General features: G+C 39.1%; 1 long non-coding RNA gene across 1 annotated transcript; it reads left to right on the top strand.

Moving 5' to 3' along the window:
* The first annotated feature begins 9,884 nt into the window (after positions 1–9,884).
* Positions 9,885–11,495, top strand: LOC126777302 (uncharacterized). Its single transcript, XR_007670032.1, has 3 exons — positions 9,885–10,124; positions 10,833–10,928; positions 11,368–11,495. It is a non-coding gene; the product is annotated as an uncharacterized LOC126777302 (long non-coding RNA).
* The last annotated feature ends 830 nt before the right edge of the window (positions 11,496–12,325 follow it).

The raw sequence follows: 12,325 nt of genomic DNA, 5'->3' as shown, positions 1-12,325 counted from the left end.
AATATAAGCGAAAATTGAACATAAAACACAATGAACGCACCAACTGTCAAGTTTGTTTCGCTACTTAAGTAGCGAAACAAACACCAACACTGGTTACACGATAAGGGTCAAAAGATTTGATAATTCTATCCCTGTCTAAACCTGTCTACGCTACAATACGTACTCGGTTCGCAGCTGGCGGACACGTAGCAGAGCGTCGAGCTGCGGGTCGCGGTGATGGGGGCGAACGAGGCGGGCAAGTCGACGCTCATAGGCGTTCTCACTCAAGGTACGTTCGTTATTATCTTGTTGAAGTCGTGAGTTCTAGTAACTAAATTAAATATTGAGTATTTAATTACAGGCACAAGGGACATAACATCTTAGTTCCCAAGGTTGGTGGCGCATTGGCGATGTAAGCGATGGTTAACATTTCTTGCAATGCCAATGTCTATGGGCGTTGGTGACCACTTACCATCAGGTGGCCCATATGCTATAAGAACAATCCCCCACCCACTTGCAAAGCCCGGGCAAACACCACTGCACTTTGATGTGCTTAATTAATGGGCACATTGTCAGGAGATCTGCTTTTATGGGATGAAGTATTGCTATGTATATCCATCAACCCGCATTGAAACTGCAATTTAGAGCTCCAAATCACAAGTGGAGGGGAGGGCTTAGCCCAGCAGAGGCGTTATTTTTTATAATAAGTAAATAGAAAAGAAAAGTAAAAGTAAGTTGTACACTAGAAGTGAGATTTGGAAGCATGTAAAGACATTGTTTGCGCCTGAAGTCTCTCTAATTTTCACCCTGGGATTTTATGTAAATGTCTATGTCGGCTGGGCTAATCCCTCCCTCTTCTCCCTTTGATGAGGAGCTTATTCCAATACGCTGTTCCAATTTAGTGGTGCTAATCTGGGTTTTAACACGCTATCTGCGCGCTATATACGCTGTCTGTGCTTGCACGCACACACAAGTACCATTATTAGTCTCGTGCAGTTGTCTAAACCGTTCGTATCCGTAACAGCCTGTGAATGTCCCACTGCTGGGCTAAAGGCGGGTTAGTGGAATACACATGTGGCAGAATTTCAGTGAAATTAGACACATGCAGGTTACCTCACGGTGTTTTCCTTCACCGTCAAGCAGAGATGAATTATAATCACAAATTAAGCACATGAAAATTCAGTGGTGCTTGCCCGGGTTTGAACTCACGATCATCGGTTAAGATTCACGCGTTCTTACCACTGGGTCATCTCGGCTACAAGTTGTCTAAACATTATCTAGTTTTCATACTCATTTTTCCATTATATTAATCTTTGTAAAAGCTTCCATTATTCTATTATCCAGTTGTATGATGGCGTATGTTACACCCCGTTAACGATAGATGGCGCTCATTCGAAATGTCACATTCCTGAATCGCGCTGTCTAGATATTCGCTACGGAGTGTATATAGTGTAGAAGTGATTGTTTTTGTAATCTAATAAATTGCAGTTTCATTTACCTAATCCCAGGTATCAGTGTTGCAGAACTATCGATAGTTTGACCTCGAAAACTATTATCGACAGTACTTTCGAAAGTATCGTCTTGTGTCAATATTGTCGATATTATCGATAGTTACTATAGCTCTCTGTTCACAATACTATTGATAACTCGTTTGCCTGCTTCGTTGGTCTAGTGGCTTGATATAAGACCGCAGACCCCGGAGGTCCTGGGTTCAATTCCCAGGTCGGGCCAATAAAAAGTTATTGGGTTTTTCTGTCAGAAAATTCTCAGTAGCAGCCCGGAGTCTGGAAGTTGGAAGTGTGTACACTCCCGTGCCTCGGAAAGCACGTAAAGTCGTTGGTCCTGCGCCTGAACTCTTTCCGGTCGTTTCGGATCGCCGTCCCATCGGATTATGAGAGTTAGGGAACAGAGAGTACACCTGTGTTTGCGCACACACTTGTGCACTATAATATCTCCTGCGTAGTTGGCTAATCTCTCTTGAGATTGGCCACCGTGGCCGAAATCGGTCTGGAGGACATTATTATTATTAATACTATTGATAACAGCAATCCATAGGTATTCATTCGATAGTAACGATTTAATAAAACTTCATTAATAATAGTGTTGTTACTGGGCCTACTACATTACTTATCTTGAGAAAGCAATAATAATGATAACCCCACCGACGTATCTTTACGTTGCCGACGTGGTGGGGCTTGTGCGCTTCAATGATTCTTAGGGCTATGCCAATAGAGGCCTAAGATGAGAAGTCAGACCAAGAGAGATACAACCCAAGCCAAGGTGGAACAGCGTACGCCGAGGGCTCCATGGCTAAGGGGGTGCTTAGTCGTTAGTATACGAACTTTAGAGACAAGGGGACCTCTAATTTAATTTACCCTTATCACAGTGAATGCAGGGCTCTGCTGTGATTGACTTTTATGTCCCTAGCTACTCGTGGGAATAATATGATAACTAGGTATAAACTAAAAAATATATACAGGCGAACGTGCCATCGTTAGAAGAAGAGTCCATGCAGACTTCTAATTCATCCTCTAAATCTTTATTCCCATCAATACCCTCTTCATCACCAATTTTGTATGCATCTTCACCAAATTCATCATCAATCGGTGCTCAACTGGCGGATGTTGCACAGGAGACAAATTTCACTAAAATCAGTGAACCTGTGCCCACCACCAGTGGCGTAAACAAACGTAAAAGATGGAGTATGGAAATGAATAAGTTCATCCTACGTACCTACCTATATCTTACAAATTTAGAATCATACACAAATTCATATATTTTTTCATTACATATAAAATTTATAGATAAATATCCACATAAGAAGTAAGCAGACAGAGAATTGGTGACCAACGTAGAGCTATTATACAAAAGAAATTATTATCACAAGAAACCATTGATCAGATTTACGATGAAGTTAAAACAGAATTGCAAGTAATCCAAACTCAGATACAACAAAACGCCACAAATCTTAAAACATCCCTTAACACACTAACAGGAAAACGTATGAAATGGACAAATGAATGCAATGAAACAATTATTAGGATTTATTTCATAATAACACAATTAGAGACTAATAAGACCGCTTATAGAAAACGTTTGTATGAAGAGTTTATAAACTTATACCCAGAGTTTACACACATTACAGAGCAAAGATTAGCGGATCAACGAAGGGCAATAATAAATAATAAATATATTAAACAAGATAGATTAACACTGATTAAACAACAAGTAGCAGATGAATTACATTATACACACCCGCTAACGGAAGACACAGATAATGAACATTTACAAATAACAGAACAAAGTAATATTACACACTACGATGCATTCAAATCTAATTCAGAAACAAACTCACAAGCTAGGAAAATGCAAAACACTACAGTTACATGCACTGATTCCGTTACATCAACCCCTATCGATGAACAAAACATAGAAAGTATCACCCACGATCATGATATGACTTTAGAAGAAAACACTGAAATAGAGAACACATTCGTTCATGCTCTAGAACATTTTTGTGATACTGAACCAACTAGCAGACCATACATTCCTAAACAAAGGACTTCTAAAAAGTTTTCATTAATAATGAAATACATAGATACGATGATACTGACAAAATTTGTAAACAGTGATACTGATTTTATCACTCTACAGACAATAATTTACTGTGCAGCATGGACAGCAGGTAAATGTAATGGGGCAAGAATGACATTCTTAACACAAAACAACCATCAAAACAAATCATACAGAAAACCTAGCTGGCAAAGAAGATTAGAAAATAAAATAAGGAAGTTGCGAGCCAATATAGGCAGGTTAACACAATTTATTAGAGGAAATAGAAACCGAAAAGTAGTAGCTGCAGTAGAACTCATAAAGACACAATATCAATCACACGCACAATATGAAAATACCAACACGCATATAGAACACTTCTTAGATACCTTAAAACAGAAACTCAATGCAGCAGCTAGTAGACTTAAGAGATATTTGACGTGTACTGCCCGTAAAATAGAAAACAAAACATTTGCTAACAATGAAAAAATCTTCTATAGAAATTTATTATCTAACTGCAAAGATAATGAGCAAAATCTAGAAATACCTCCCCCTGAAATATTTCGACAATTCTGGGCTAAGACATGGGAAAACCCCATAGAATATAATGAACATGCAGACTGGGTTAACGAAATAACTACACATATTCCAGAGATGGAGTTCAACTTCATACCAATAGAAACATTTATAGATGTCATCAAACGAATGCACAATTGGAAATCCCCAGGCTCAGACAATATTCACAACTATTGGTACAAGAAATTTAGTAGCATACACTCATACATACATAAGTACTTAAATACATTCATTCAATCACCACATTTACTACCGAAATATATAACTCATGGAAACACATACTTAGTACCTAAAGATAAACAGGATAACACAAATCCAGATAAATACCGACCAATTACTTGCTTACAAACCATATATAAAATTTTATCAGCTTGCATAAGTGAAGAAATATACAAACATTTAACTAAACATAATATATTAGCCGAACAGCAAAAGGGGTGTAGAAAAAATAGCCAAGGTTGTAAGGAGCAGCTTACTTTTGATGCAATCATTTTAAATAGTGCGGTAAAATCAAAAACAGATATCCATACTATGTTTATTGATTATCAAAAAGCCTTTGATTCAGTCCCGCATAGCTGGTTATTGTATGTCTTAAAATTGTATAAAATAAACCCTACCCTCATATCGTTTCTTAAAAATTCGATGCAAAACTGGCAAACTGTATTAAAAATAAAACAATCGTCCATGAAATCTCTAACTACTGAACCAATCCGTATCCAACGAGGAATTTTTCAAGGAGACGTTCTGAGCCCCTTCTGGTTTTGCTTGGCCTTAAATCCTCTTTCACTCTTGTTAAATAAAACCAATACAGGATTCACACCTTACGGTAATAACACCCAATATAACTTATCACACCTCATGTACATGGTCGATATAAAACTCTACTCCACTGACAAAAACACGCTGCTTGAGTTAGCAAGCATTACGGAACAGTTCACAAAAGATATTCATATGAAATTCGGAGTTGACAAGTGCAAAATTCTGTCAATCTCGAAAGGAAAAATCCTTAATAATAGCTACACACTCGAAACTGGTGAACAAATTGAACCAATGGATGAACAAAGCACATATAAATACCTTGATTTTAAACAATCTAGGCAAATACTACAAACTACGACAAAATAAGAACTGCTTACAAGATTCTCGCACCGATTAAATCTCGTATTAAAGACACACCTTAACTCTAAAAACACAATAAAAGCTATTAACACATTTGCCATACCCTTACTTACGTACTCTTTCGGAATAATACAATGGTCAAAAAGTGACATAAAAAAATTGCAGCGTACTATAAACACTCACTTCACTAAATATAGGAAACCTCATCCAAAATCTTGTATTCAAAGGCTCACACTACCACGCAAAGAAGGAGGAAGGGGATTAATAGACATACACAATTTACACAATAAGCAGATATTCTCAATCAGACCATACTTCCATGATAAATCCGAACACTCACCTATACATAGACACGCAACAGAAATAGACAAAAAGCTTACACCATTAAACCTACATGACAAAAACACTCAAGTAAACGAACATATCATAAGTACACAACAACAAATGTTGGCATGGACTGAAAAAACACTGCATGGGAGGCACCGAGCCTATTTGAACCAACCCCACGTCGACAAAGAGAAGTTGAACGAATGGCTCAAACGAGGTGAACTGTTCCCTGAGACCGAAGGTTTTATGCTCGCCATTCAAGACCAAATAATAGCAACTCGTAACTATAGGAAGTACATAATGAAGGATAATAATCAACCTACTGACTTATGTAGACAATGTAACGCAGCCTCTGAAACTATTCAGCACATAACGGGGGCTTGCAAATCTCTCGCACAGACCGATTATAAGCATCGACATGATCAAATGGCTGCAGTCATACACCAACATTTAGCATACAAATATAAACTTATAACAGAAATGAATCCATATTACAAATATAAACCGGAAAGTGTATTAGACACTTGAAACCACAAAATCTACTGGGATAGAACAATAATAACTGACAAAACTATCTGTTATAATAGACCAGATATTATCGTTCATGATAAAATCAATAGAATCGTTTATCTTATCGATATAGCCGTTCCTAATTCACATAACATACAAACCACAATATCTGAAAAGTTAAGTAAATATCAAGATCTCGCCATAGAAATTAAAACGCAATGGAAAGCACAAACAGTACACATAGTCCCAATAGTCCTATCATCCACAGGTATCGTGCCAAAATCCTTGACACAAAGTCTGAACACCTTACAAATGCCAGCGTATATCCTCCATATACTTCAAAAAGCCATAATCCTTAACACCTGCCGTATCACCCGAAAGTTTATATCATCATCCACTTTATCATCAACGTTTTTAATATAAGCAACACTCCTTAACGCTTGGCTGCAGCCCGCGTTTTCGGTTTAAACTCTTCGAAAGAAGAGAAACTTTAAAAGTTAAATAGAAATAATAATAATAATAATATTGGACATTATTCACACACGTTCAATATTGGACATTATTCATCTGATCCCAAATTAAGCAGAGCTTGTGTTATGGAAACCAGACATCTGATATACTACATTTACTACTTTTCTTTTGTAAATACTTACTTATATAGATAATTACACCCAGACTCAGGACAAACAGACATGTTCATGCACACAAATGTCTGTCCTGGGTAGGAATCGAACCCACGACCTTTGGCATGAAAGGCAAGTAACTACCAACCACGCCAACCGGCTCGTCGAAAAATCAATACGGCAATACTATCGAAAAATCATTGATTACCGATAGTCCAAAACTATCGATTTTATCGATAATGGACTATCGACATGCAACACTACCCGGTATTACTTATACCTAAAATGAAAGTCATATAATGTATTACATTCATATAATCAGGGTAATGTCGTCAACTACGGTTGTTCCGAGCTGATGACAGCGGAGCGCATCGGAGAGAGAAGCGCCAAGCTGGTGTCTTTCCTGGACCTGGCGGGCCACAGCAAGTACCAACGCACCACGCCCCACGGGCTCACGGGTTACTCCCCGCACTACGCCATGCTCGTTGTAAATATGTTTATTTATTACTAGTTCCCATACGTGTGGGGGGGTTCAGATTTTAGGTATCCTAAGTCTTTTTCTATAGCCCTGATAACGTGTTTTCAAATTATTATTAGGTAAGGATTTTTTTGGAGTCCTGACATATCAAACCAAAAGTTAATTTTCATTTTAAAACAGCTCAAAATCAAAATAATTTATTCAGGTAATAATATATAAACCTAACACCGGCTCAAACTGTAGATCCTACTAAAAATAATCGGCAAAAAACTAAACTCTTTTGCTACAATTAAACTATGTAAGAGTTTAAACACAATTTTTTATCATATTTATAAACCCTTATCGAGCAATACGTCTTATTAATTAAAGTTTTTTAAGAGAGAGAGAGTTGGTTCCTCCTAATTGGCCTAGGCCAGTCTGGGTACGGGCCGCGGGGTTGCCCCCTAACCTGTCGTGTCTTTAATTTTTGGACCGAGGCGCCAGGGTCACAGCGACCCAGTGGCTGTAAGTTTTTTAATTCAGCTACAAGATAATATTATAGATACCACTGTAGTCATATTATCAACTTATACTAAAAAGTTTTTTTTTTTATTTCTAGATTTCAGAACACATCAGTCTTCTGCTGGCTTTGGACATGCCTTTCTTCGCAGTCATCAACAAGTGTGAACTGGTTAGCAACATCAACGCTGTTGTAGCGAGGCTAGCTCAATTGTTGGAACCCGCTAATAAGGTCAGTGATTTTATTTTAAATAGCATCTATAAAGACTAGCTTATAAACTAGGTTATTATTTCTTACATCAATGCTTATGGGTGATGGTGACCACTTACCATCAGGTGGCCCAATTGCACACATATAACATAAAGAGAAGCCGGGGGGGGGGAAAGTTTAACAGACAAACAGATATATTTACTTTCCCATTTATAATATTAGTATATATATTGTAATTGGAAACATGCAGGTTTCCTCGCGATGTTCTTCAAGGAGTACGAGATGATAAATCAGGGATGCTGTATAATTTATAGATTTATTTAAATTTAAAGTAATGGTATATATTGGTATTATTACAGAAACCGCTGTTAATAACTGACGAGAATATGGCAAGGAACTGCGTTGCGCCGCAAAAGTCGATACTGGACACCATAGACAATCTAGACGAGGAAATCAAAAAGGATGAGGAGTGAGTAGCTTCACAAGCCTTTATTTAACCCGAAGTGTTTCTGGGTGAACTCTTATGTATGACCTTAAAACGAGTTCCATACTATTGGTAATGGTAATAGTATTGTCTATAGCTACGCCAACCACCCTTGCTAGATACTTGCCTTTCACGCCAAAGGTTGTGGGTTCGGTTCCCACTCAGGACAGACAATTGTGTGCATTAACATGTCTGTTTTTCCTGAGTCTGTGTGTAATTGTCTTTACAATAGTATATCAGTTGTCTGGTTGCCATAGTACAAGCTCTGCTTAGTTTCGGATGAGATATATATATATATATATATATATATATATATAGTTGAACGCAAATCACAGTAGTGTCGGCCGGCAGGGTGGCCGTGTTCCCGGTGAGCTGCGTGCGCGGCGCCGGCCTCAACACCCCCCCCCCCCCCGGACCTCCGATAAATCCGGATATCCCAGGATATCCGTGCGCACGATATACCGCAACCGCGTCCCGTGCGGCAGCGTGCGCGCGGGACAGTCGGCGTCGCTGGGCCTGGGTCGCTTCCCGCCGGGACTGCGGCAGGGCATGGTGCTGCTAGCGCGGCCGGGGGGCTACGCCGCGGGACACGAGCGGCCCACCTTCGGAGGCTGTCCGCCCGGGACTTGCAGAGGACGACAGGTGGGTCGCTAATTCAAACCTTATTACTAAATAAAAACTTACATGTATTTAAGACAGAATATATATACGCGGCCAGTAGATTTAGATTCATCACTCTCCGGTGAAATGTTGACATGATGATAATGCGTGTGGTGAAATGTTACAATTATTACCGTTTTCTGCGGTGAGTGAGAGAATGTTCTTACAGAGTACTGGTTTACTGGTTGTAGCTTTATATTTAAAATTATATTATACAAACGATTTATATAACGATTATAAGGTCGAGATGGCCCAGTGGTAAGAACGCGTGAATCTTAACCGATGAACGTGGGTTCAAACCCGGGCAAGCACCTCTGAATTTTCATGGTCTTAATTTCTGTTATAATTCATCTCGTGCTTTTCGGTAAAGGAAAACATCGTGAGGAAACCTGCATGTGTCTAATTTCATCGAAGTTCTGCCACATGTGTATTCCACCAACCCACATTGGACCAGCGTGGTGGAATAAGCTCCAAACCTTCTCCTCAAAAAGGGAGAGGAGGCCTTAGCCCAGCAGTGGGACATTTACAGGCTGTTACTGTACTGAAACGATTTAAAAATGCTTTTTTGAATAACGTCTCTATCGCCAAATGGCAATACTTAGTATTATTGTGTGCTAGTTTGAAAGATGAGTTAGACAGTGTAACTATAGGCACAAGAGACGTAATATCTTAATCCCCAAGTTTGATGGCGCATTATGATGTTAGGGGTGATTAATAGACTGTGACAAAGTCTATGGGTAGTGACGACCACTTACCATAAGGTGGTCATTTGCCATCGTACCTATACGAAATTAAAAAAGTGATATATTTTTTTATTTTCAAAATTCATCGTTACAGATATCAGAACTAGTCCAATCGTCGCAAGCTTCGGAGAAGAATTGAAAGAACGCGAGGAGACAGAACAAGAATATCCTCCAGGACATCGCCAACGTGAAGAACAGCCTCACGAAGACATCGGACACGAAGTGCACGAACGTGTACGTGTCGGACGACGGGAGCAAGTACAGCGACGCGCACGTGTCGAACGACACGCAGGATAAGTGCGTGTGTGACGACCTGGTGTTCCTCGAAGACCCAAACGACCCTAGAGGCTGTGTATACTTTCAGGTGAGCAGAAAACTCTACTCGTTTTTAAAAGATTAGCAAACCTTAGATATGCGATTCCATGCGATTCGCTACCAGCTCTGCTGTATTGTACACTACAAACACTTCTCGATCAATATATCTCTATATACAACACGACACTGTTACACTTAACCACTTATATACATTTTAGTTTTACTTACAAAGTTCCGATAACAACTTCACAGATAACCAAAACGGTAAATTTTTCGCGAATCCATAGTCAATACCACAGAATATTAAGATTTCGACCAAATTTCAATGTCAAAGTTGCTTATATACTCTACTTGCTATTGGAATCGACTATAGAATTGTATATGTTTGCACAGCACATTGTGTGTGTGTGTGTTTTTTTATCCGTAACAGCACGTGAATGTCCTACTGCTGGGCTAAAGGCCTCCTCTCCCTTTTTTGAGGAGAAGGTTTGGAGCTTATTCCACCACGCTGCTCCAGTGCGGTTTGGTAGAATACACATGTGGCAGAATTTCAGTGAAATTAGACACATGCAGGTTTCCTCACGATGTTTTCCTTCATCGTAAAGTACGAGATGAATTATAATCACGAATTAAGTACATGAAAATTCAGTGGTGCCTGGATCATCTGGCTGTTTTTTTATATGCTAGCAATATAAGCACAGACTGTGCAATATAATATGTAATGCGGTCATGAATTAAATTTGATTGAATGTAACAGGCATCCGTGCATGTCCTGAGACACTCCACGGCCATCTACCCAGGGTTCCAGTGCTCTGTGCATGTCGGGAACGTGCGTCAGACGGCCATTATCGAGGTAACGAATACATACATCAAACTCACTTTGCGGAGTGGAATTAAATAGTTTAATTTTGGTATAGTTGGTGGTGTTGCGTAAAATACTTAAGTATGATAATGATATTTATTTTTTTATGTTATATTCCTGTTTAGCGGTAGAATATCTGATGAGTGGGTGGTACCTACCCAGGCGGGTTTGCACAATGCCCTTACCACCAGTTACCACACACTCATAATATATTCTGCCGCCAAACAGCAATAGCATTGTTGTTGGTGAGTAAAACAGTGTAACTGCAGGCACGAGGGACATAACATCTTAGTTCCCAAGGTTGGTGACGCATTGGTGATGTAAGCGATGGTTAATATTTATTGCGGTGTCAATGTCTATGGGCGGTGGTGACCACTTACCATCGAGTTGCTCATCTCATCGCTGACCACGGGTATATTTTTCGCTTTAGGGTATAATGTCTCCGAACAACGTGCTGAGGGCGGGCGAGGGGGCCTCCGTGCTGTTCAGGTTCGCCCGCTGTCCGGAGTACCTCGTGCGGGGCCGCCGGCTGCTGTTCACGGTGGGGCTGGGGACCAGGTACCGCTCAACGAACCCAACGATAACTTCTAATTACAGATGAATTGTTGAGCCAATAAAGTATATCGTCAGCTCAGTGTTGGTATCCTAGATTGCTAGCTCCACTGACTTTCACACATTTAATTTATAAGTGTTCGGTGAAGGAAATCCATGCATCGAAGCAGGTTGTGGAATAAGCTTAAACCTTCAACACTGTATAAGATTATATAGACTTTAGATAAAACAGTTCAGTGCCTTCTTTTCCTTTGTTAAAGGATTCTTTTTTTTGAGCTTTAGTGTTATTCATAAAAAAAAATTAAAGAGTAGAAAAAATTACGGTCGAAATATGCAAATTCAAATATGTCTACAGAACTTGTACCTATGTAAGTATGTTTATAGATGTAGTAAGGGCTAGTTAATGTCGATAATATTAGTATATATGTTATTTTAAAGTTGCCGTCATGATTTTTCTTTAATACAATGATTATAAGAAAAAACTATGACAGGTTTTTTTTTTGACGTCAAAGAAAATGACGCCCTGAATTCGAGCATTTTACAAGATACAAAAAAAAGACAAGTATCTACTGCTGCTTTAAGCTTTAAGGTCTTATATCCCTCTATGAAGGTTAGGAGCTGTCTCAGGTTACTGCATTACCCTCGTGGTTAGAAGCGCGTTATTATATAGATTACTAACTCCGTAATATTTTAAGGGCTTAAATAAAATGTTTTTACGGAAGGACAGACAAAAAAAAATTACTTATTTTTGAGTCAGAAATCTTCGCAGTTTTACACAGAACACCTCACCAAAACTCATACACAATCGAATGATTAGTTCAAGAACGTTTACATAA

This window comes from Nymphalis io, chromosome 22, assembly GCF_905147045.1.
Source record: "Nymphalis io chromosome 22, ilAglIoxx1.1, whole genome shotgun sequence".
Lineage (NCBI taxonomy): Eukaryota > Metazoa > Arthropoda > Insecta > Lepidoptera > Nymphalidae > Nymphalis > Nymphalis io.
This window is presented reverse-complemented; position numbering and strand designations above follow the sequence as displayed.